Source organism: Pholcus phalangioides, unplaced genomic scaffold, assembly GCF_987345545.1.
Source record: "Pholcus phalangioides strain wild (caught in Gottingen) unplaced genomic scaffold, Ppha-v1.0 ptg000022l_1, whole genome shotgun sequence".
In the NCBI taxonomy this organism is placed as follows: domain Eukaryota; kingdom Metazoa; phylum Arthropoda; class Arachnida; order Araneae; family Pholcidae; genus Pholcus; species Pholcus phalangioides.
In genome coordinates this window covers 19,852,710-19,880,078 of record NW_028301615.1, presented here as the reverse complement: position 1 = coordinate 19,880,078, position 27,369 = coordinate 19,852,710, and the positions used below count along the sequence as shown (strand labels likewise).

At 40.1% G+C, this 27,369-nt stretch overlaps 1 protein-coding gene across 1 annotated transcript in view; it reads right to left on the bottom strand.

The window, feature by feature from the left end:
• Positions 1-27,369, bottom strand: part of LOC149069963 (uncharacterized) — a 143,715-nt gene that overhangs the window by 77,279 nt on the left and 39,067 nt on the right. Inside the window, exon 2 of the mRNA XM_089249904.1 lies at positions 14,341-14,403. The gene's annotated coding sequence lies outside the window, so the exon portion shown is untranslated. The remainder of the gene's footprint in view (positions 1-14,340; positions 14,404-27,369) is intronic.

Here is a 27,369-nt window from a genome sequence, read left to right as displayed (position 1 = left end):
GCGACACAATACATTCTTAATTGAAAAATATAGAAGTAATAAGACTCCACAACAATGCACTTCAGTACGACTCCACAACAATACTTGAAAAAAATTGATTCGATATGATTCTGCAACAATGCTTGAAGCTGAATCGCATCAAATAGATTAGTTCAATGCTTTGAAATTCAATATTAGCCTGCAATAATGCTTAAGAGCAATGTGATTCTTTAATAAATCACAACAATGGGTATGGGGTTATCCTCGTTCGAGTCAAAACGTTTGCAGAACGAGGAAGAGAGAACACTTTTGAATAAAAATGGATGAATGGAAATATGCGATAATCAACAATGCGATTAAATGATTCCGCACTATTCATCAAACAACGCAACTCAATGTTACTTAAGAGCAATGCGATTCAAGGAGTGCTTTACAATGTATAGAATATATAAAAAACAACAATGCTTATAAACAATAAGATCCCATAATAATGGTTAAAACAATGTTTCCATGAGATTGCAAAACAATATGGATAGACAATACGCTTCCACAACGATAAAGAGAAAAATATGTTCAACAAAAATGGGTGAAGGCAATACGATTCCGGAACAATGCTTGAAAACATTATGCTCCACAACATTGCGATTTTCTGCAACAATGATTAAGATCAATTCCCCAACAATGGTTGATCAAAGTGATTCAACATGATTTCGCAAAAATATTTCAACACGATTCGATATCATTCTTAATAACGCTTCAGAGCTATGCAATTTCACGAGATTAATGCGGATATTCCACTACAATGCGGCTCCAGAACGAGGAATATCGATAGAGGCAACAAGATTAAGTAACAATGCTTTGAATTGTTTTGTCAATTTAATATTTTCACAACAATGCTTAAGAGATTAGATTCCACGAGAAAATACATAGAAATGAAACGTTTCAGCAAAAGCGAACACACAGGCGATACCATTGCATAACAATGCACGATAACAGTCAATTCCAATAGTGCATATCAATAAAATTTGGAATGATTCATGACCGAATGATTACGGCATTATTTAAACAAATAGTTTCTAGCTCCAAGCTGCAAAAGAATCCATTTCTTTCGGCTTCAAATGATAAACGATTGCAGTGAATTGTCTATTTGTTTGCCGGGTTTAAAAAGCAACACACGTTATCCAATAATGACAAGCGTTTAACTCCTATTTTAAAATGATCGAGAGGCGATGGATGGCGCGATGCTACATTTAGCCCGAACACATATTCTACTGTTATAGGCCTTCGGGCCTCTAATAAGACAGCGATTCGATTGCTCCAAAAAAACAATGGCTCCAAGTAAGAAAGACATGACAATTAGGTTGCTCCAGGGCGAGAAAAAAAATTACTTCATACAACCTCTTTATGATATTAATAATGGGGATGTGAAGAGAATGCTTTGTGCGTGTTGTTAGCAATTCAATGAGTAAATACGTTGGTCCGATTCTCCACACGCGATTGTTCAGGTAGAATAGACTCTTGAGAAAAGTCTATTTTAGTGTAGGCACGAGGCCGAGAAAAGGCCTCTGTAATCCCATAAATCAATCCAAATACACATGAGGAACCTCACTAAGGCCGACGTTACACTATGAAAGTTTTATCAAGTTTTATAAAAGAACTTTTATAAAGCTTGATAAAAGCAATCAACGCTATCGGTTGCATTTGTTCGAATGTAACCGATAATCTCAATGGCTGAATTTTTAAGTTTTATAAAAGAACTTTTATCAAACTTTTCTAGTGTTACGCCGGTCTTGGACCGGGATTACACTATAAAAGTGACCAATAAGGTCACCGGTCGCATTTTCTAGAATGAAAAATACAACCAATAAGGTTATTGGTTACAAGTTTTATAAAAGAACTTTTATAGTATAATCCCGGCCTTAGATAGATACCCGTACATACTGAATTCAGTAATTCCGTCCCTCGGCATTCGTAGGGGATACATTCCAAGGGGATACCGCGAATAATGTAAACCATAAACTTGTTTTTTAGGCATCTCCATATCTCGAATGGCTAAGATCTCTTAGGCCGGTATTACGCTATAAAAGTTTGGTAAAAGTCCTTTTATAAAACTTGAAAAATGCAGCCAATAAAGTCACCGATTGCATTTTCTAGAATGTAACCAATAACCTTATTGGTTAGATTTTTCAAGTTTTATAAAAGGGATTTTATCAAACTTTTTCAGTGTAATACCGGCCTTAGCCATTTCTTCATTTTAGTCAATTTGTTAGAACAAATGGCAACAAAGCTTCCTCTACCAATTTTTCTACCAGTGAAAAACGTACCTTAGATAGGTCTATGTCCATGGAAAAAATCCATTGTCGAACTTATGTAGCCCTTGTACTGTGTTGCTAATAATAAGACGTTTCCTGCATTTGAAATTTCTTCGATCGCTTGTACAATCATCACTGAGTAATGTGCGAACATTTGTAGCTTGCTATACACAACTCTTGATCAACCAGCTGAATACTAGATGTTAGCGGTGCACATAGTGAGGCGACCACGATGTACGGGAATGTATAATAGACACTAGCGACGAAAACAATTGTATTGTTTCGCGATTCAATATGATTCCCGTACAAGTGGATAGAGACAGATTCCGTAAAATGCTTATCAACACGACTCCATAAAAATTGGATAGAGAAAGAATGATCACGCAACAATGCTTTAGATAGAACATAGTTTCCCAACCTTTTTTTTGTTCCATCGCCCCCCCCCCCCAACGGAATCTAACCCATAGGATCCTATGTTAAATCCGTAGCTTCTACCGCCCCCATGGAACATTCTATCGCCCACGTTGGGAATCACTGCTTTAGAACAATACGATTCCGTAGACACGGATAGGGACATGATCCAGCAACAATACTATTCAATATGATGCATCGTATGTGTCACAAGTTTTATGACATCTTGATGCCATGAAATTCGATAGGAAATACGATCCCGGGATATGCTTAAAACAATGAGATCCCATGAAGTCGGATAGGAGACAATGTGATTTAATAGAATGTTGGGAAGATAATGCGATCCCACAGTGACAGTCTATACGATCCCGTAAAATTAGATAGACACAATGTAAACCCGCAACAATGCTTGTAAACAATGTAATCCCGCAACAATGCTTGCAAACAATGTAATCCCGCAACAATGCTTGCAAACAATGTAATCCCGCAACAATGCTTGCAAACAATGTAATCCCGCAACAATGCTTGCAAACAATGTAATCCCGCAACAATGCTTACAAACAATGTAATCCCGCAACAATGCTTGAAAACAATGTAATCCCGCAGCGACAGATAGTCTGGCGAAACGCTTCCACAGCAATGCCGAACAACAATTTTCTTAGAGAGAATGAGATCTCGTAACAATGCTCAACAACAATGTAATTCAACAATATGACTATACGTGATAGCAATAGCCATGGCTGCTCTCCCAAGGAGACCGGTCGGTCATGGCAAAACAAACAATGTGTCATTCATATGGACAGAATTTCCGCGATTCCTGACAGCTATTAGGGTAGCACAATCCTACAAACGAGATGACACCAAGCTGCTTGAGGCAAAAAGCCACCTTCACCTCAAAGTCACGTGGGATGAAGGTCAAAATTTCGTCAGAACCAACCGAGCTCTTCAAAAAGAAATCGAAAATTATATTAAAAACAAAATGTGGGAGGGAGAAAGGTAAATACACACGGCTTGGTGTTCGAATCATATTTTTATACGAAAAAACGTCGAACCTTATAGGTACCTCCACACGAGGGGCCTGAAGGTCACTGCTCATGAAGGTGCACAAGGTGAGAGGGAGGCATAAGAAAGCTATTAAAATAAGAAAAAGACACCAAACCATTCAAACGTCTTCGGGTGGGGCAGTTTAATGAATCAACCAAACGGTAAAAAAGGCCTCAAAATAGGGCACACAAATCTTCCAAAAAAAAACGAGCCCCAAACAGATTGTACTTGCATGGATGTATGTAATAGGTGTGACAGAAGCAGGCCTGACATAGGCTGGGGAAAAAATAATATTGATGCATCGGGGGCGTACCGCGGTCACAAATAAGTTTTTGACGCTAGACTTGTAATAAAAATTGATAGAATAACACGGAAGGAACGAGAAATATCCGCGAAAATATTGCTTTTTTGGCAGGTGGGGGCCTCTTCTTCAAGTTCAAGGCCCGACATGAACCCGATGCTCATAATGCAGTTCGGGAATGAATTCATGGGCTTCAGTATATCATGGCATTGCGGAACTATTTTGGGTACGGCCCCGTACGTTTCAGTGTGACAACCACGTTTCGAGAATATATATTTAACGAGTCTGAATATATAAATCAGCGTTTAGAAACTTTTTTGCCCTCGCGGAAGCATGAAAATAATTTCCATGTTGTAGCAATCTAATCCGTGGTCAAGGAAATGCGTGAAAAATACCACTCGTGTCTAAGAATCGAGTGGAAAATTTCTCCAGTCCAGGAACCACGTGGAAAATACAATAGTGGCCCCAGGAATTGCATGAAAATTTCCCTGGACTAGGAATCGCTTGGAAAACAGCAGTCTAGGACAGTGGTCTTCAGTCTTTTTCTAGTCGCGAGCACTGTCTGTATCCCATCTTGAAAAGAAAAGCACTCTTTTCGGCAAGTTCGACATATACGAATGCATGATTTCAACCCTAGAAAGCAATTTTTACAAGAAGTTCGATTCCAACGTTGATCAAGTGCTCACGAGCATAGAGCACTTTGGTGCTCACGAGCAACGGGTTGGAGATGCCTGGTCTGATAATCACTGATATTGCCTTTTCTAAGAAACGTTGAAACATCCACGTATTTTAAAACATTGCCGTAACTTTCACAGCATCGGATTTCTGCAAATTCCGACAGACCATCAACATTGATATGTAAGATTTGGTTGAAGGAGGGAGGGGTGGTGTTACTGAATACAAGAGTCACATTCCATTATCATGGTCATAATTAGATAATGACTTTTTTCAGTGAACCCTTTCAAATAAAGTCAATGTTCATCTCGATTATCCCTGTCGGAACCTGGCGTTGCTTAGGGGCCATTCAAGTATTACGTAAGCAGATTTTCAGCCATTTTTACCCCCCCCCCCCGTCAGCAAAACTCACCAAAACACTGACCCCCACTCCCCCGCAGGCCCCGATATCATTCATACCGGGCCGCGAATGATTAGCCGTTTCATTTTTCCTCATTCATTTTCCATTGGTCACGTCAGGCCCGTCATTTAGGGGGGCGGGGGGGCCGTTCCCCCCACCCCTCGGCTTTTGAAAATACACTAAAAATGGCATATATATACAAATATATATATGCATACATACATTGAGTAAATGTGCTTTGCCCCCCCCCCCCCCGGAAGAAGTTGAAATGACGGTCCTGGGTCACGTGTTTAACCGAGCCTTCGACTTACAAAAATGAATGAAACCGAGCCGGGGGCTTGAAAAGGTTAAGAACCACTGACCTAAGCAACTTTCAAAGCCACCCCCCCCCCCCGTCATCAAAAGTCAGCAAATCCGAACCCCCCTCCCTCCCCCTGGATGCTGACGTAATACTTGAATGACCCCGTACATATTGGGACAACACTGTATTTTTGGATTGCTATTCCTTGCCGAGCCCTCCAGCTGCGTCTCGGGAAACGTCGATTGAGAGACACTGATCTCGGAAGCCACAGCAAAAAAAAAAAAAAAATCAGGAAAAAGGAGAACCATGACAGGTGGTTGAAGAGGACAGTTTTATGGTGGAGAAAATACAGATGCATAGAAATGAAACAATTAAGTGAGATGAAATAATGGGAAAAGGTGAGACTTCTTGGAATTCAATAAAACCACTACAAGAAGGAGGATGACGGGATTCGCACTAGCCAGGAAAGGAGGGGTGGGGGGGGGGGGGTCTGTAGAATTTTTGCGCACTATAAATTCGGCCAAAAATCAAATTTAATGTGCAGGAAGTTGTCTTTGGTGATTTTTACAGACTTCCGGATTGTTGGGGTTCCAAGAAGAAAGGCCCAAAAGTAGTAATGGACAAAAAATCATTGAAAAACTCCGAAATATATGGAGGCCCCCCTCTTCCCCAACATATTCAATCTAAAATTTCAATACGATCCATTTCCACATGGTATTCGATTCGCCTCACTATCGTTTCTCTCGGTGTGAAATCAAACACCTCCAGTACCCGATAAAAGGTGTTCGGATCCGAATCCAGACCACCACCGGTGTCGTTAGCACGCAGGTGATAACTGAAACCGTAGAAGTCCATCCGAGTACGCACATACATACATAAAAAAAAAAAGCGTAGGTTGTGCATAGATAGATAAGAGTGAATAAATGATCGAAGAGGTGGTGGGATCGGCTTTTTTAAAATTAAAAGAGTCCGAAACCCAGTTTCACATTCGTCGTGTTTCCAGTTTCAGACAATCGAGACATAAGAAAACAAATAAAATGAAGTACGACATCAATGGCTTTGATGTTTTGTTTTTCTTCTCTCATGACGGTTCGCCTTGAACATGATCCCAATTCTCGAGTAGCGGGTTTATTACGATGTCTACGACAACACAACACACGCGCGCGCGAATATTTCCAAGGACGTCCGGGCTTCCTTTCGGACCAGTTTCACTTTTTTTTTTCTTCTAATATCTAACTCGTCGTCTTGGCAGGGGCAAATTTGGTTCCCGTGGTCGTTTTCCTAGACGATTTCCTCATTTTCTCTGCCTGGTTATATGAATGTGGTGAAACTGGCTTTCTGCATTTGGCCTAAATACCTTCCGCTCGTGATGAGAGAGAGACACAGACATGCTTTTTTTGTTACAACATGTTTATTTATTTCGGCGGTAGAATTTTTTCCTCGAAAGTTGTCTATTTTTGATGAATGTCGTGTTAAACTGCCTAATTGAACACACTTTCTTCGTTTTTTTAACTGGGTGTTTCGCAGCAGGAGAGAGAGATATATATATTACCTGTGTGTTGAGTTTTGAAAGCCAGCCGCAAATTTACGACGTTCGTGCGATTCTTTCGCAAGACGACGTGTCATCACATTCATTAGGATGTTCTATATCGATATAATACAATAATAAACCTTCCAACACGCATGCAAAAAAATGTGTTTAACTGTAACCCATTTTCTAGGTGAGAAATTATACCGTACGTCGAATTCTCGACGATAGTTAGGGAAAAAAAAGCCCGTGTAGAAGGGTTAATTATATGCGCAATCAATTTCAAAGTGTAGAGAGGCGTTGAAGTTACTTTGTGAGGACATAGTACCAGATCTCATTACCAATGGAAGGTCCCAAGAATGTTTTTTTCCAAGTACGTGTGCAAATTAGTGAGATCGTATCTCCAGTCAGGTAGGATTTTACAACTCGCATAAGCTGTTTTAGTGGTGCATAGCTTCCGAAACGGTGATTCGACGGTATCCTGGTGTTGAGAGAGCCGATCTCCCCATTAAAATGTCTCGCCACAGAGAGCAACAACGATACAATTATTCAATCATTACACTTCACTTAGTTAGAAAAATTGATGGCAGTACTGTAATAAGCATTACACAGAAACAAACTTCGTCAGATTCACTACACGTACACGCCCATTTCCAACATGTACCTATTCGCTAGAACTTCCGCAGAAGAATATGGACAAGGTGCATGGTTCCTGGCGTTGAGTGACGATGCTGCTAAAATTCTAGCATAGCTTCTTTTAAAAATTTAGAATATGACCTGTATTATGCAGTAAATGTGGAACGCGTTCCGAGTACGCAGTGAGCGTCGTCAAAGTTACGCAAAAAAATAAACACCACAGCAATGGCAGAAGAGACGATCAAAATAATTAAAGACTGAAAAACAGTAATTATATAAAAGAGTGCATGGTTCCTGGAAACAAGCATACCTCGTAATTATATTTGAAGACATGCGAAGCGTTCTACGTATATCAAGGCCCTGATTGGCAAACCTACGCATTTCAATTTTTCACAATACACATTTGGTACAATACACCTTTAATGCATTTTTGGAGGTACGCAATTCACATAGATGTGCAGGCTGAAATACACGTGACTAGAGGAAAATCGGCATTTCTATGGATAAGCAAGCCGCATACGCATTTCATTAGAGTACGTATAGATTGTGCGTATGCGACTTGCTGTATTCAAGCGGGCGCGAAACTCTCATACGCCTCGCATGTTTAGAAGTAAGCATTCTACGCATTCCTAGGGATGCAGAAGTTCCTACACGTTTTATACGAAAACCTCCTACGCAGTTCTAGGGGGTAGGAATAAATAGATATCCTACGAATTGTTTTAGGATACGTAAACCTCCTAAGCATGTCTGGGGGGAAGAGTATTAAAGTGTCCTACCTGTGTTTTAAGCTGGTACTGGCATGAGAGGCTGGGAACTACAGCTATAATGTAAATAAACAATAGCAACTTTGTGTAACCCATTAGCTTGAGACCTATAATGCTAAGCTCAATGTCAACAGAGTACCTGATACACGTCTTCAACCAACCACTCAAGCAAAATAAATAAAAAAAAACAAATCCTTATTGTAAAGAGAAGCAGGATGCATCCATCCACCATTAAATCAGAGAGAGATTAGTCCCATTCTCGAATAAAAATATAAACGTTCCTCGATTTAATCTCACTGACATGGTTCGAGGAAAACATTTGAATAACGTACATGAGGGGAGAATATATTCCAAGCGAATTGTTTTCCAAGGATTTAGTTTTGTTTCATTTTACAGTCAATGGAAAAACCCTCCCCCAAGGGCGCTACGATTGTGTTACGGCGTCTTAAAGGGCTCAAATCCCCATCCGGTATCGCTCACGATTTTCTTATTCTTAAATAAGAAACAGCGAAGATTAGACAACCGTAAACGGCTCGGAGGTATCCACGGACCCAATTACTTTCAGGTATAGGATCCGTTGGAAAAAAAAAATCGATGATAGAATTGAGAGTCCGTGCAATATACATTCGAAATAAATACTTGAAACCTCTCTAAAACGTCAATTCTATATAAAGAGGCCTTACCTCTCAATAAGGCAGAATTTTTCAAATAAACTAGGCCCCGATCCCTAAAAGGGCCAGTTTTATGAGGAGCTCTTAGGTTTTACCACGTAACCCCCCCTTTAACCGACTCATTTCAAACGATAAATTTCTCTTTGTGTTTTGATAGGCAAAGTGACCAACGAGGTGGCCGAGAAAGAGATGCCCATAACAAATATGGATGCCATATATTTCAAAAATACAGCAACCCAATTAAAAACTAAAATTATAAACAATATATGCACATGATAAAATACTATATAAAGCACATAATGTATTTATGGTTGTCTTATATCTCAGAAATTATGGATCATCTTCGGATGTCCAATATGATGGCCGTACTGCTTTGCCACGTGGCTGGCGGACAACACTTTTAGCCGATCGGATCGCCAAACCATCCGAACTGGCATATTCACGGGTGTGTAATTAGGAACCACTCAATATGACTATTCATGAAATAAACAGGATCAGCGTGATCAGTCACTTACAGACTCGTGGTCATGCTGATCTGTTGCTCATCGAACCACGGAGTCATAGTGGTGAATTATTCCCTGACTGATTGAAAACCTAAAATGATTTCTCTTGAAAATTTTGAATATTAGTCAGTGGTTCTCAATCTGTCGTACGCTTTCCCGAGAAAGCAGTGGTCTAGTCAAGGGTGCGAGAAAAAAAAGAAAAGATCAGTAATACTGATCAGTCTCTGAACGAGCGGCGGAGTCATTCTGATCAGTCGCTCACCTAGCTACTGTCGTGCTCATCAATCGTCAATCTCGACTCACTATCGTGCTTATCAGTAGTTCCAGCATAATGATCGCCCATCGATTCGCTATCATGCTCATCGATCGATTATCGACGAGCTATCCATGCTCGTCAATTCCTTATCGACTCCCTGTGTCACTAATCAATTCCTTAACGACTTCTTTTGAACCGAACGAGACCCATTCTCTATCACCGATCGACAATTTCAGCCATTGTCCTGAAGAGGGACTAGGTCCCTTATCGACTCACCATCATGTTCATCGATCTCTTACCGAAGTGGTTCACAAACTTTTTGTCACACGTGGCTTCCTAGATTCATGATTCATCAGTGGCTTCCTCAGAATAGTATGTGTGATAGATATTTTCCCATATAAAAGAACCACTTTAAAGTCCACATAGGCTTACAAATCAATATCTCCAGCTCGCCGCGAAGTACGCTTTGAGAAACACTGCATTACCGACTCGCTGTCATGCTCTAATTGGTTCGATACCTCCAACGGAGATGGGAACTAAACATATTTATGACTGTTCTTCCATAGTAATACCGATTGATTACTCGATAACTCGCAAACCATACCGATTGATCACTCATTAAAACGTGGTCATATTCATCTACTAACATTCAAATAGATTTATCATAGCTTTCTTACCAATTAACTTCTATTTGAGATTCGGATGCGCGATCACGTGACTTTCCAAAGTATACCTCGGAACTCGGTTGCAGAACTTATTTTTCCTCCTATCCACTGCTAAAATCAAGCATTTGAAGAACCAGGGCGCAAATCACGAAACTCAGCATCGAGGTCAGCGCATATACGACCTAGAGGTCCAAGCTGGATCCGAAAGGGTCATACAACTATCAATACGCTCGGACTGTAATTTGCACGCTGGTGGACGATTACGATTACCATTCACTTCCTTTTCGTCCTTATTCGATTACACTAAAAAGAAACAGTTTTTTCCGACAATATCTAGAAAAATCAATCATTTGCCCACACGAAAATTCATTATCCAAATAATACAATCAATGGATATGGAAGAAAAGTACTCATCTTCCACATGTCAATCGATATCATTTGTAACTAACGTTTAAAAAAAAAAAAAATCACCGTGGCACATAATGACGGCGGTAAAACATCATTAAAATGGCCAAGAGGGAGGAAGGAGGGCATTTAAACGTTCCCTTTAAACCTAACCGACCAATCACACGCGTTCCCGGGGCCATCTTTAAATGGTCATCTAATCTATCAATCGGCGACTTTCTTAAATTACAGCCGGAAAAAAAAAAAGACGTACATTAACATATCACATGTGGGGACAACATTTTCTTAAAGTGATTGATAAACAGATCATTAAGGAGGAAATCCCCCCTTTCCTAGAAAAAAACGCCAAGGGAATGCTAAAAAACAAAATGGCCGAAATAACAACTCACTACCGTATAACCACAGTTATTAAAAGATAACATAATGATACATTAAATAATAATAATAAAAAAATGTCTACGTGAAGATGAACTACCCGAGGCCTTTTTTTTTGCCTTGGATATATGTTCACGTTATAAATAAGAGACAAAAAAAAGAAGCGCCACCTATCATTGAGAGGTTAAGAACTATATTCGCCCTAAAGGTCAGGTTGAGTTTGAAAAAAAATGTAGGAAAAAAAACGCCCAGGTGCTATAATAAGCGAAAAAGGTCAGTAAACTCTGAATGATAGGCACATAACGCTATTAGTAAGAGAAAAAATAACAAAATGGTTCGAGACGTTAATAGAAGCGATAGGATAGTCAGCCAGCACCCAAGGCGGCCTAAACGTAACAAACAATGGCGAGAGGTTACGAGCATAGCAGGCCTTTTTCTTCTTCCTGATCTTTGATATAGGCCTAGTAATCAGGAGAGTTTTTTTTTCACCTTTAATACAGGCTTACTGATCGAAATAGGAAATTGACCATTGCATTCAAGATTCGACTTCTAGGCTCTTATGTTGCCCGCACATCAATCAACATCGATCAATTTCGAACCCTGGACATGACAGGGAGGCGTTAACACGAGTGGGAAAAAAAAGTTTTTACATCATGGTGTCCCGCTGGAAACACCCAAGAGCGCTCGATGCCTTGCACTCGGCACAATCCTCTGGATAAAATGCCCGATTGAATTCGAGAATTAGGATAATTTTGTTAAGAGTTCGTTCCTGAAGTGCTCTTTTTCCATATGGAGCAGGGATTCTGTACACACGGATCGCTTGTCTCAATGAAACGATGCCAGTGGACCCCCCCCCCCCCGTGCAAATGAAACAAAGTCCATAGCCTCCTTCCCTGCAATAAAATAAATACCACGGATCCTTTTCCGTGTCAATAAAATGAAGGCCGTATACCCGTGACAATAAAATGGAGTCCATAGATCAAGCCCTCCGTGATGAAATCAATGCCACGGATCCTACCCGTGCCAATAAAAAGTACATACATTCCCCCCCCCCCCCATGATAAAATAAACACGCGGACCCTCTCCTGTGGCAATAAAAAGAACGCCACGGACTCCTTGCGCCAGTAAAAAGGCCAACTCCGTGATAAAATAAACACCTGGATCCTCCTGTGCCAATAAAACGAAGGCCACAAACCTCCTATGCCAATAAAACGAAGGCCATGGACTCCCCTCGCGATAATAAAATTTAAGCCACAGACCTCTCCCGTGATAAAATAAACGTCCGGACCCTCTCTTGTGCCAAGACCGTGGACCCTGTCTTAAGCTGATAAAATGAACACCATAAAATGCGCCTTCAAAATGATGCCCACGGACCCCCTATGCCATAAAATTCTTTAGGCATCGTAGCGATCTGGTAACTGGGATTTTTTTAAGCCCTAATCTAGCGTTTATTCTCTACATTGATTGGGGGGGGGGGGCAATAGAACGGACCAAGTGAACGGTAGAAGCTACAAATGCAACGTGGGAGCCTATAGGTTTTGCTTAGCAACTTTAGGTGCAGGGGGAGGGTGGTAGTCACGATCGACCCCCCCCCCCGTTCAGTTGAAAAAAAAATTTAATTCGCACACCCCTCCCGTTTAATTTTCACACCTTCAGTTAATCATCCCTCTCGTTTGAGAAGTGTATCAGCTTAAGGATGTAGGGGGAGGGGGGGCAATCATTAATGAAATTTTTTCTGAGGACGGGGGGGGGGGTCGGGTGAGATGGGCCGAACAAGTTTGGAGTATTCTGATCTAATCAAACGCTCCCGCGGAGACGACAGAAAAACAATTCACCCCTTCGCCCCGCGGGCCCCCCATTAATGGAAGAAAACAGCTAATACTTGGAATGAATGAATGGAGAAATAATGATCGCGATGACGGAAGACAACAAAAGTTATTATCATCATGACAATGAAAGAATTAGAAAGAACATTGAATTTAGATAATGAAAACTGCCAGGGTCACGATAATGAAAAAAAAAAAATAGAAGGTGCAACTATGTTATAATGAAAGTTTTAAAGAGAACAAAACCGATTTCCGTTAGGGCTCATTACATTACCTTCCAAAATGATAAAAAAAAAGATGGCGGGATCCCGCTGTGCTCACGATCATTGTAATGAGCGGAATTAAAACGAGCATCACTTCCGTAAACATCCTCGGGATCGGTCCGTGAACATTTCATATAATATTCAAATTTCTAAATCTTTTTTATTGAATGATGTTCGTGCTGTTAACGTGAGATGACATCAATGGCTTTTGGTAGAAGTTAACCAAGTTCAACATCAAATGTGCGCATACATACTACTCTGACGTGACGAGGAGAATTCCGATTCGCGGGAGTTCTGTGACGTGAGAATGCCACAGAAATCCCACAAATCAGAATTTTACATGCATTACCACGGAGTCCCACGTCACGTCTGATTTCTGTGAAGGCACCTTGAGGCATACATGCTCACCCCATGGCAGGCGGGTCAAATATGGCCCTCCAAGTCATGCGATGGGGTCCGCGACCCAAGTCCTAATTTTGTAGAGATTGACACTTTCTCGCTCCCTCTAAGCAGCTCTTGCTGATCACCTGAAGAGCCCGTGGCACGGTTCTAGAGCACTTAAGACTTCCACGACATATTTACAGAGCACTTAAGCCCGCAGCACATATGCAGATTACTTCAATAACAAGCGGCATGATCCTAGAGCACTCAATCAGCCCACAGCACATTCACAGATCATATTTAAATGACTTGCGGCACGGTTCTAGAGCACTTAAGTGATCCGCAAATGTGCCGCGGGTCACTTAAGGGGCTTGTGGTACATTCCCAAATCACTTAAGTGACCCGCTGCATGGTTCTAGAGAACTCAAGCAGCGTGCGTGACATTTATAGATCACTCAAGTAACCAGTAGCGCTGTTCCAGAATATTTAATTAAGTCACCCGCGACAAGTTTTCATATCAATGAAGTGGCCCACTCTCTCCTGAAGGTTGGACACCCAACGATTCAACTAGGCCAAAAAAGGTTCAGAATTCTGTTCAACTATCTCATACGTACGTATTTCATCAGAAAACAGGAAAAACTCACCAGGTGCCGAGAAGGGATCCAAAACAATATCGATGCGGCCGATAACTATGACAGGTATACCAGCTGCAAGGAAAAAAATATAACTTTAATGAACATTTTCGAGCATATTTCAAGGAATAATATCGCACGAATTATTAATAATCATGAAAAAGTATCTAAAGGGCAGAGGTTTGTCCAAGAATTCGATTGATGCGCGGACCAGAAAAGAAAAGACGCTTCCACGAGCGTCATCTGCTGTTGATTTAAAACACTAATTTCTGAATCGATATTTTGGCGATATGTTAATCTTTTCTTTTAGGGAAGTTTTACATTTAGAATCATTTTAATGAAATTTGTTATTGTTGAGCTCAATTATAGTGAAATTTGTTATTGTTGAGCTCAATTATAGTGAAATTTGTTATTGTTGAGCTCAATTATAGTGAAATTTGTTATTGTTGAGCTCAATTATAGTGAAATTTGTTATTGTTGAGCTCAATTATAGTGAAATTTGTTATTGTTGAGCTCAATTATAGTGAAATTTGTTATTGTTGAGCTCAATTATAGTGAAATTTGTTATTGTTGAGCTCAATTATAGTGAAATTCGTTAGTCAGATGTCTGTTAAAACATTTCAGTCATCATTGTATATAGTACAGCAAAACCTGTCTTTAACGGAATCGCAGTGGACCGAAATTTTTTTTCCGCTGAACACAGGTTTCCGCTTAATAGAGGTTCAATATTGACATAATTTTACGCATTGTGTAACATTCTCATATGTAATTGAAGTACAGTGTAATAAAAATCACTTGAAAATAAACTAATTTAAATGTACATAAAATAATGCGCACATTATTTACTCTATAATATTTAGGTTTTCACAGTATCTGTATGAAACTTCTCCCCACTGTTTATTTGAAATGACTACATTTACGTTCCTCTTGACCTTCTCTGAAATTTTCAATGAGGGTGTCAACATCTGTCGTGCCAAGTTCAGCTTGTACACTGTCGTCCATATTTATGCAATCTTCAGCATTAAGGCCGTAACTAGGATTTTTGTGGGGGAGGAGGAGGGGGGACATGATTTCGCTGTCCCCCCTGCGAATTCCGCACCAACTGCAAAGTTCGATGATTTTCCCACTTAAAATTTTCCACCTAAATTTTGCCGCCCGAGAAATTCCCCTTCCGCCTCCCTCTAATTTCAGCCCTGCTTAGCACTTGCGATCACGGAAAGCCGCTTGCATACAATTTTTAAAGTCGTTGTATATCATTTGGAAATCTAACCTTTACACTGATTTCTCCCGTAGAAAAGTCCGCTTTACCGAAAAATTTTGTTACAATTTTTAGAAAGCAACTGTTTCACTACCATGTGACTTTTCAAAAACCACAGCATCAAGTACGTTAACCGTTTTTACAAATCCAAGGGTGGGTGAAGTGGAACTCGCATTGGCAAGCAGTCATTGCACTAAAAATTTCGATAGAACTAATATGATCCTTTGGTCAACTGGTCGTGAAACAATCGAAATGTTTGTGGGAAATTTTCCGTTAGATTTTTCAATGTGTAATTTGGTATTGAAATCACGGGGCTACGATTTTTTCCCGTTGAAGATATTTATATATGTTTCCACTTAATACAGGTTTCGTTAAAAACAGGTTTTACTGTATATGTAGTAATGTCCATTTCAAATCAGTTTGGGTTTCGATATTTAATCGTTCCAATAAAAATTAGTTTTGGTTTCACTAGTGGCATCTATTGCGAACTAAATGTAATATTTTTCCGATTTTACTGTAGGCGTATTTAAACGATTTTTTCCCCTTCCAAGAAATATTTTTAAACTCATCATTATAAAAAATTATTATACAAAAATAAGATGTATTAAAACATCGGTAAATACGATTATTTTTCTGTCAATTGAGTCTCAAGCTAGGAAATTTTAGATAACTTCACGGAAATTGTTATAGCTTTCAACAAATTTCCTCATCAAAACGATATCACGTTCCGCTTGCTGTCTGAGCAAGGAACTGCCTATCTTGAACCTTCATTCGTATATGAGGGTGCCGTAGATGAGACTTCAACAGCTCATATCCCATTCATCGTTCTGCCAACTAAATGCAGTATATTATGCGTAATAATTCAGATGAACTGTATCTGCAATGTTAAAAGGGGGGGGGGGGGGCAAACGGCCCGTTTGCTCTTTTTTTTAATTCGGGTGAGGGTAATTAGCCTACACCCTTCTCGAGGGGCTGTATACGTAAAAAATACATAATTTTTTCAATACCCTTCCTGCAAACTAAAACTTCCAATTAGTAAAATACGAATTCTACTCTGAAAAATCATTTACAGAAACTCAAGATACGGGTTATGCGATAACACTGTATAACATAAGATAAAATACAGGGTATCCCACAACTCTACCATCAGGAGGTGATAATATACGTCTAGAGATTAGACAAATAACTTTTGTAAGGGTACTTGATAAAAGTCATTTGTGACTCTTAGGCTAGGCGCGCACATTGTTGTTCACATTGATTTCAATGCCACAAAGCATACCGGGACTCAATTCAAGGCCAATGAAGCTACAGATCACGTGACTATCCGTCCGATCGTCGGGGATGGCACACATGATCAAACGTTGCACTATACAAATAAACGTGAATAATAATGAGAAGGTTGTCTAACCGGTATTCGCCCAGCCTTAAATTATTTGCATGTTAACTTGCAATTCAAGCCACTGGCGACAAAAAGTAGGGGGAAAAATATTCTTCAGTTACCCTAGGAATGGGGAGGAAAAATATCCCTCTTCTCCCCACATACACACGAATTGGAGAAGGAGGCTATATATCTTTTCCTTCTTAGTTACCCGTTTAGCTGGAAGGAAAAATTTCCCTATTCACTGCACATGACGTGAGCAAGGTTGTCATATTTTGGAGACTTCTGAAAGGACAATGCACGTATCTCCAGAATAAGTGGGTTGAGACCCCGAGTTCGCCCTCAAAAATTGTTTGCCATGGCGTGAAAACCATCACCTGTTATTTTTACGGTGGATTTTTTGAAATACCGTGCGTATCACCTCATGACGATTTGCTAAAGGATCAATATTGTTGATTATTTTATGATTCACGATGAGGAAGACACGAGAAATTAGGACGACGTACGTAAATGACTGAACAGATTAATCATTGACGGATGGACCAATATGAAAATGACGCATATTACCAGTTACTGGTATATTTTATCAGGTATCGGTTGTTATCGATCGCGATTATTAAGACGAAATCGAGTCCAAATTCAATTTGGTCATCAATTAAATCACAGAAATTTAATTTCCAAACGTCAAAAACGAAAAGAGGACGACTTTAGAGCGGCGACTAACATTGGCCGTCACCGACAGAGGTAAAAAAAATACCTTTTAAGGGACAATTTAAACCCGATACTAACACGTCTCGCTATCAAATAGTCCATTTCCGTCCATTATATTCGACAGAATGCAAGTACTGTATAATTCGCGTCATCATTGGATTTTTATTATTCCGTCGAAGTTCACATTGTGTCGCAAAAAAAAAAAAAAATTGTGTCGCTGAAACGATGTCGACGACGCCCATCCCGACGACATTCGATAGCATACCCGTCGTTTCACCCAACTTTCTCCGCTCCAATGGTGCCGTTGATAATATATTCCAAGAAAGATCGGACCGTTGCTTTAACCCGATGATACGAATCAGTCGTCATAACGGGTCGGAACAAAGACAATACTACTACGATTTGCATAAGAAATAACTCTCGAAGCCATTTATCATCATGTCTAAACACAAGAAAAGAAGAAGCCACAAATGTCGTTGTAGTTCTGCTCCAGCGACAACAGTGAAAAGATTGCACCGTGGAAAACTAACACGAGATATCGATCTGTGAAACCAGTCTTTTTTTCAAACGCTCTTTCTCCCGAATTTTCTTAAGACATACCGAATATCCGTCTTCTCATCAACTCATGCGATCATTATGACATCCTCACTCATTAGTACTTTTCGCGCATAAGACGTTGATCTTTGAGGGAAAAAAACGTACGGCGGCTATCATTTTGTACTCATGAGAAAGCTATTTACGAAATCGAAGCGAATGAATTGAAATCCCTGGATTGTGTGCTTCAGCCAGAGAGTCCTGCCTAATTTAATCTTACGGTAATCAATTGCGCGTAGTTGAAATATTATATCGATTTTTGGGATTTCAATTTGAACTGAACCTTTAGTGCGTAGGGCCGATTATGAACTTCAAATCGACTATGTCAGCGTTTCGCAACCTGTGGTCCGCAGACAGAGTGATAAAATTATTCACCGTTGTTATTGATATTAGTAATATTCATATATGGGTTCAAATAAAATTAAGCCTTCATACTTAGGTTTACAATCATCGAGGAGAATGCAGGAAATTACTACCTTAAAAAATACGGAATATCACTAAATTTCGCCAAAAATTTCATTTTATTGCTTTAAATGCAATTTGCTAATCCCTGCTAAAATTGCTGCAAGGTGTGGAAATGAAGGGTCGCAGTTAACAAATATGTATAGTATTTCACGAAAAAAAAATTCAAATGATCTGATGACCATATTTCATTGCGAAAAAATACGGTAAACTGGGATCTTAACAATCCGTAAAATACAGGACATCGCCAATTGTCATCAAAAAACACTATCAAAAGTAGGATCAATCACCGATATCAAAATTGCGAGAAATATAGCATTAAACCTGACAAATATGTGAGATGAATATTTATAATTTTTTGCCATATGATTATCATACTAATATTATTTCTAATACAGTTTTTGGCAATTTCGCTACCAATTTTTTTTTTTTTTTTTTCTGATTGGCAAATTGCTCGAGTTAATAAAAAGTTGGTGGAAGCTACAAGTTGACGGAAATAATGCTTTAAGCAAGCGTCGATGTGTTCTCAAACAGGTGTCCGTCGTTGATTTCGTCTTTAGGGGCTTCAGCGTCAAGAAGTCGTCAAAGCACGGGAAAGTTACAGGCGGATTTTATTGCTATAGGTGGAATGTCGGAAGTAAACATCCCACCCACCCTCCCGTTGATTCGCTCACCCTCAGTGTTACCCCGTTCCAGGAACCTGTAATCCACTGGCGACAATTCGAGTAAAGTATTATTCTAAGTTATTATTTAAGATACTAATTCAGTAAAAAAATGTCATTCTACGGTCACAATCTCAGCCTACTCCCCTGAACCTAATCCTAAAACGTAGCCGAGTAATAAGTGTCTATTCAAACCATTCCCCACCAAGCAAAAAAAACATTTCATCCTCTATGAGAATTCCACGTACATCAGGAAACCATAATTCTTCACACAATCCAAGCCAGATGGCGCCCTCAATCTCAACTATTTCGCCATAACAGTGATTTTAAACGCGTGGAGATGAATGCATCACACGGCTCATTGAAATTATGAAGGAACTATAAAAGGTAGAAATAACGGAGAATCACGCGGCGGCATGCCATCGTCGTCATCATCACGAGCTCTATAAAGCCTAAGGGCAGTAAAAAAAAAAAAAAAAAAAGAGTTTGAGACCTGTCCTTGCCTCAAGGCCACCAACACACTGTTGAACGAGAGGGCGTCAGTTTCTTTGCTGTCGCTTCTACCTGCTCACCTGGAAAATAACTAGGCATTTTTACGAGAATCATTCCATTGGCGCCACGATTCACACAAGACGAGATCTTTTTACCTTAATTCTCGGAAATGTATTAAATAACGGTAGTCCCAGAAAGACAACCCGCATCTCAATAAATCATTACGACGTATCTGTCGCGGTGTCCGCTCTCTGTTATCTCCAGTACCAGAAAAGTCGCTCTGTATCTACCAATCATTTCTGTCACCAGGCCCCCCCGACGACGAATATTCATCGCACTCGCACGTGGATTTATAAATAGACATCACCCCTAGATATCGATTCAAAATTTCACTTTTTTTTTTTATTGTCTCGGGAGAAAAAATCGATTGTGAACAGATTCGTCGTTGTTCTGTCACGTGATCTCTGAAACCATTTCGAATGCCGTGTTTTCTCAAATTCAGGTTGAAGATGTTGTGAGCAACGAAACCCCTCAAAATAAACTTTTTTTTTTTCGGTGGGCACTTCCCTCTAAACGAGGGATTTCATTTTTCGTCTCTCCCCGTTTCCTTATAATATATGATAGTCTTCAGTCTTCCCCCTCTAATCGATTATGTTACGTCATCGATCGATACGGTACGTAATCACATCGTGTAAGTCGATGAAAGAAAGGGAGAGCCCAACTGGTAAAAAATAACATAGAAGCCCTATAAACTTAGTGAATCGGGGGAGACGAATGTCCGCCATATTTGAAGACGCGGTACGAGTTCGGAAAGAAAAAGCGCAGACATTCATCCAGCGTAGTTGTTTTTGAACACAGAGTTAATTATTTACTGAGGAAATCATTTTTATTACCTACACCTAACGCTCTTAAAGACAAATTTGCCACACAGCTAGTCCCGCAAAGATTTATTTACAAACACAGCTGCCCACGAGACATTTTTACCTTTATAACTGACTAAGAAGTTTTTTTATTAACTTTATAGCTGCCCAGGAAGCCATTTTTCACCTACAGGAAGTATTTTTCCCAACTTTTATAGCTGCCGAGGAAGTCGTTTTCAACAGCAGAGCTGCTCAGGAAGCCTTTTCATTTTTACAAACACAGCTACCCACAAAGCTATTTTCACTTTCATAGATGCGCCCACTAAAAGCTGTCCAAAAAGTAATTTTTATCTCCACAGATAAACCCTAGAAAACATTTTTTACCATAGCTGTTCATGAAACCATTTTACCTACAGTTTGCTTTACGAAGCCTTTGTGGCGCCCAGAGCTGCTTACAAAGCCTTTATTCCCCACACAGTTGCTCATAAAGGTAATGTAAATAATTATTCAGTTTTGAGATATCTAAGTTATCATAACAAAGCAACCGATGAGCTAATTAAAAGAACAGTGAAGATTATGAAGAGACTGCTTGAAACAATATGGTCAAGTGTATTGTCAAGAAACAAACAGTTTTACTAAAAATATATCTTGTGCAGCTAGAATTTCCTGTCGTAGGCTATATCATGACCATTATAACATGATTTTCTCATGTCTTGAGCGGTCAAGGTATCGTCTACTCTTCAGCGACACTTGAACGCATCAAGTATGTTCAGCACATTTTAGCAATAAAAAATAAGGACCGCCATAATTTCAATTCATTTATAGTTGGAGAAAAAAAAAACGCTACAAATGCCAAAACCTGTAAAGAAAATGATTTAAGGATTCGTGAACCATGATCAACTTCCATCACACACGGTATGTCTTCGTACGCTTACGGAATCAGAAATTAAGCGGCTCTGAAATCCTTCTCCACTCAAAACTGTTAATAAATGTCACCTCGATTGACCGCATTCCCTTGTAAGCACATTTTTCCATAAAGCAATGGCAGAGACGAATAAAAGTGGGGAAAAAACCGACACCCTCTACTCGATTTTGACATCATGCAGCCAGGCTGAATACACACACGTACGTTATAATTTGAATAATGATAATAAAAAAAAAACACCACCCTTTCCGCAACGTTGCACTTTTACCGTGACTTTCTGCCGTTGTGAGAGCGATACGTATCTCAAGAGAGCACACGCACCATTCCATGGGATTCCTTACTCTCTGAATGACATGCATTTTTTTTCCCTCCTTTTACTACGTACGTGCCGTAAAAAACACCGAACGCAATATCGAAAATTAAATACATAAAAGAGAAATGACACGTTATTTACGCATCCGACCTTCAAGAGGACGCTCCGACACAAAACAAACGCCAAATATGCACGCGGGCATTTCGGAGAGCATACGCAACTACTATATGCAAATGGGCATTTGCTATACCGACGCGCGAAAATGGTTATTTTATTCACCGTATTGACACTCGTTGACGACGCAATGTACGCGTCGGACAATAGAAAATGCGATGCAAATGCCATTAGTGATATCACGATTTATTAGCCCTGTTTGTTGTCATAATTGTTACTCAATATTAATAATCACCGCGTAATCTTGACAGGTAGTAGTTGAAGTCAAAATTGTGAACTTGAGAATCATTCGATTAAAATATCTACCTATAACACCTCTGCACAACCAGGGCCATCATAAGAGCATCATGCGGGCCAAATGGTTTATTTTTGAGGCCCTACCAGGTAAATTCTAGAAAATTTCAACCAAATCTCATTTTTGTGAAGCCCCTCCTCTTGAGGCACCCGGGCCGGGCGAGTCCATGTGTTAAGACGGCACTGTGCACGACGCGTTTCCAATGACCACCCTCCTTCGTCCAACATCCTCTGCAAAACAGTGTTGTGCATAGAATGTTGCTGGAAATAAAGAGCTTTCAAAAATGTTCTCTGCACAGAAAAGCATTTAAATGGCGTGTTCTCTGCACAGAAAAGCATTTTTAAATGTGTCTTTTGCACAACAAGGTACTTCAACACATCGCCTGCATCTATTACTTTCAACAACACGTTCTCTGAACAACAGAGCGTTCCCAACAACGTCCACTGCACAACAGAGCGTTCCCAACAACGTCCACTGCACAACAGAGCGTGCCCAGCAACGTCCACTGCACAACAGAGCGTTACAGCAAGATGTTTCAAGCAACCTCCTGTGCATAACAAGATATATACTTCCTACGTCTTCCGCACAACAATGCGTTTCTTAAACGTCTTCTGCAACAGTCATCTAAGAAACTAAATCGAAACCTTCCATTAAAATCTATATATCCTAGATTCCATCGCATCCATGGGGGTACACCTTCAACAACAAAAATCGAACAATAGCAACTTCAAACACCACACACAGTACAGTACATTTCCGTTGAAACACTGCATCCAATCTCATCAGCATTTTTGGAATTATTTTCACGAAATATATGTTTTTGCATATTTGACTTGCAGTTTTAATATGGAACAATGAATGCATCAGTTTTTTTTTATTCGGGCCTTGGTGCACGTATGTACACGCTCCAACTGGCGAAAAGAAACGAAAAGGTTAATGCACTTCGCGAGATCAAATAAATTATCCATAATGAATGAACAAACATTGATGCGAATAGAATAAACCCCGTGGACGAGAAACATCTCAACCATTTCAGAAATACGAAAGCAAACAACAAACATAAAGGAATGGTAAACACCACACAAAAAAAAACCGCGTTCTCTTAGTTGAGTACACGCCAAATGTGTTTGCACACCATAGTAGCCTATCTCGAGCGAATGCCCCTCGGATTCTTCCTGGAACGATGGATAAAAAAATCGACCATTTCTTTCCGAATTACTAAATGCGTATTTCCTGAAAGCACAATTAATAAATTAAGTCAGTTCCGTCATCATGCCCTTAAAAACAACTGCGATATGGAATTCCGAATGATGCGTTTTATGCTCAACGCACTCCAAAGTAAAGGGGTGAACAACACACTATTAGGACGTGCATACTCAACCCATGGCTCAAATGCGCTCTCCAAGTCCTCTGATGATGCTCCATAGGGATTTGTCTGTGGATTACGTAGGATTTTCTCAGGGCAGGGGATGGTCAAAAGTTCTCTCCTCTCTCTCTCTTCTGTGGGTTTTTTACACCTCGAAATAACACTATAATTTCGACTCGGACACACTACCTATAGAAGGCAGCCTCCGCACGAAGCTTGTGGCGTCACTGAAGGCGGCTACTTCACCTATATCCATTGGATATACTGCAACAAAGGTAAAGGCATTGTAGGCGTCGACCTGCTATATCCAATGGCAATAGGAGAAATGTCCTTCAGTGACGTCACAAACGTCTTGCGGAGGTCTTCTATAGGTGGTGTTGCTTAGCCAACCCCCGCCCCACCTCTTGCGTACGCCAATGTGTGGCTCCGAAGTTGCCCCAATATTCCAACGATCGGAATATGGTGATTTAGCATAAGAGCAATGGCTAAAACTGCGAATTTTGCTGGTAGAGCCCGGACTATGTACGGCATGAAAGAAAAGAATAGGGTGCTTTGACGTGAGGTTCGATTTATTGTGCAGGTTTAGTTGGATCGTGCCGTGTTTTACGCCTATTTTTCCCATATTATTCGGCTCTCAAGGAGAATGTTAACCCATCTTCTAGATCCGTAGATGTGGCCTAAAGTTCCAGAGAGAGATCTTATAAAATTGTCGTTCATTATAAATTTGTTTCGCATTAAATTCAATTCCACAAGTAGAAAGGGTCTCTTTCTTGAGTGACGGTAGGCGCCCCGGACAGAACAAGGGGGGACACGAGAAGAAAATATGGTCCGCCGAGCTGAAAAAGGGTTGAGAAACACTGGGTTAGGCTAAATAAATACCACACGATCGAAAAATCATGATTTCGAGGTAAACGCGCCGTTTTAATGAAGCCTATACATTCCTATGGTAATTTTATTCACAAGCAAGAACGAACATGGTTACACAACAGAAAATGAATAAAATAAATAGAAACGCACAACGCAGCGGATTCGAAATCGGTCTCGGTCCGTAACACGCACAAAATTGCAGCGGTTGTTGCGAGTTCAGTTGGTCAAACTTCCATTGAACCGGTCTCACACCATCAAGAAAAAAATTTTTTTTTCTTCTTCTAACCGGCGGATATCATTGCATTGCAAAACATGGGAGTGAAAATGAAAATAAAAAATCGCATGTTTAATGCCGGTTATTTGACCAGAATTAATCTCTGGTATCTGAAAATAGGCAGAGGTTCGAAAATCCATGAAACATGCAATTTTGGTGACAGTCACGTGACTTACACGTCAGAATTTCTTTGTCTAATTTCATGTTTTTTTCCAACCTAACTAGTGTGTAATTGAGATTTTTTCTTTTCTTCTTTCCTGGTAGCCGAGACATACACGTGACCAGCCGTAAACTAGCTCGGCGCTGATTTCCAACACAAGTCATGGTCAACCTATGACCGTTGCGGTACAAAAAAAAAAATAATAAGGTGGCTGGTCGTCTATTTCCTAGTCTTCTGGAAGGAAACTGACCCAAAAAAGGGGAGAAAATTTTTTATTTTTGAGGCAAGAACAAGAAGTCGGTAGACGCGTCTTCATCGTCATAATCATCGTGAATGATCACACGGGACTTGAAAGATGCGATGACTTCTGACCTCGCTCCCATCGCGAACTAACCCCGAGAACAATGGGAATGACTCCCTGTAGAGAGAGAGCATCACGTGGGCGTCGGACAACTTGAGGCGATTCTACTCTGAATATTCCGTAACACGTGCTCGTCATGTTCTGTTACGTCAGTTGGAGAGCCCCCCACGCTTTCTCATAGGCTATTACTTCGGAGTATTTTTAGGACTCACCATTATCTTTTGGTCCGGATAAAGAAAAGCAAACAATATTATGCAGTCGACGCCGCTTAAACGGATAAAATCCTCCGGCACCAAAATTTTTCCCACAGAGGCAATGTTGCCCGCTTTATATGATAATTTCAACGACTTAATCGAATATTACGCATCACAAGTCAACTGTTACACATCGGCCACTATTCACAATGATGTTATCAAATGAAACATTTGGAATTAATGGGAAATATGTTACTAAGGCCGGGATTACATTATAAAAGTTTTATTAAAGTTCTTTTATAAAACTTGAAAAAAAAAATCAAACAATAAGCCTGTTGGTTACATTCACTGTGTGCTGGATTAAGCAGGGGCGACTGCACTGATCCCGAACGCATTCGATAATTTTGGCAAATGACCATAAGCACATACAATAAGACGTCATTATTTAGGCCCGTAATATACTAAGTAGCACGAAAGCATACCACTTTAGAGCATATGCAACAAATGAGATTCCTAACATTCGTGCAAATGCTACCAATACTCTCATTAGTTGCATATGTTCATAAATGGCATGCTTTCGTGCTACTTAGTAGAATGTACATAACCAGCCATATTTTGGCTATTCAACATCCATTGGGCAATGCGAGTGTCTTCAAAACGTGTGTGTGTGTGTGCATATATATATCCCATCTCCACCCTTCAGGAAATTGTTTTTCGTGTTGCTGCCATTTTTCCTCTATATCTTGAAATGAAAATGAAAAATGCTTGAATCTTCATGTTATGTAAGCAAGTAACGTGTTGAAGGTTCGGCTGCTCTGGTGAGACTTTTTCAAGTGGAAGACCGGCTCGCACTCTCACCTCAATGTTAGAAAACCGCAAAAAACCAACTTCAGCTGACCACCACTGTTCGCAACGAGGTTAGTACATGCAGATTCATTGACTGATAAATTCACGGCGCAACGGCTGTATATGAAGGCTGGTCAAAATAGTTTCTGTACTCATGAGCGCAAAAGTTTTTAACATCAATTATTTGCTTATTATTTATTTGCATAAATAGTAAGATTTATTTGCATATCACTTTAGTGTATGGTACGAAATCAATTCTCACATGGTACAGTTTCTACAATACCTCCAACCACAGCCACCTAAACGCAAGGGTCGACCCGGGCACATCTCGAAGGCCTCAAGTGTAAAAGAGGCCTCTTGATGAGATTCGATGCTACGATTTACCTAAGTACGTGTAAATTTTTCGGCAAGTAGTTCCAGCTAGGTAGGGTCACCAGAATATTATTTCGTTCTGGGGGCCCCCATGATACTGTTAAGACGGCACTGTCTCCAACTGAAATAAAATCGATGTTATAAACCGATCGGTGCATTTTCCTACTAAAAGCTTTCTTCACCTTCAACCTCTAACATCAGAAGCGTATTTACAGGGGGGCTTACCACGCTATAGTCCAGGGCGGCAAATTGGAAAAAGTGGTGAATTTGAGGAATTAGTGGTCAGAAAAGTTAGAATGTGTGAAAGGTGCTAAAATGTGAATAACCCATAGGCGACATGAAAACGCCTTTTCCTAGGGTGCGAGGGACCAGGTCCGTGAATGACCTAACGAGTTTCCATGCAGGTGAGTGATCAAAAGAGTTTGCAAGCATATGAATGGCCAAAAGTGTGACCGTGAGTGTTTATGCAAACCTGAG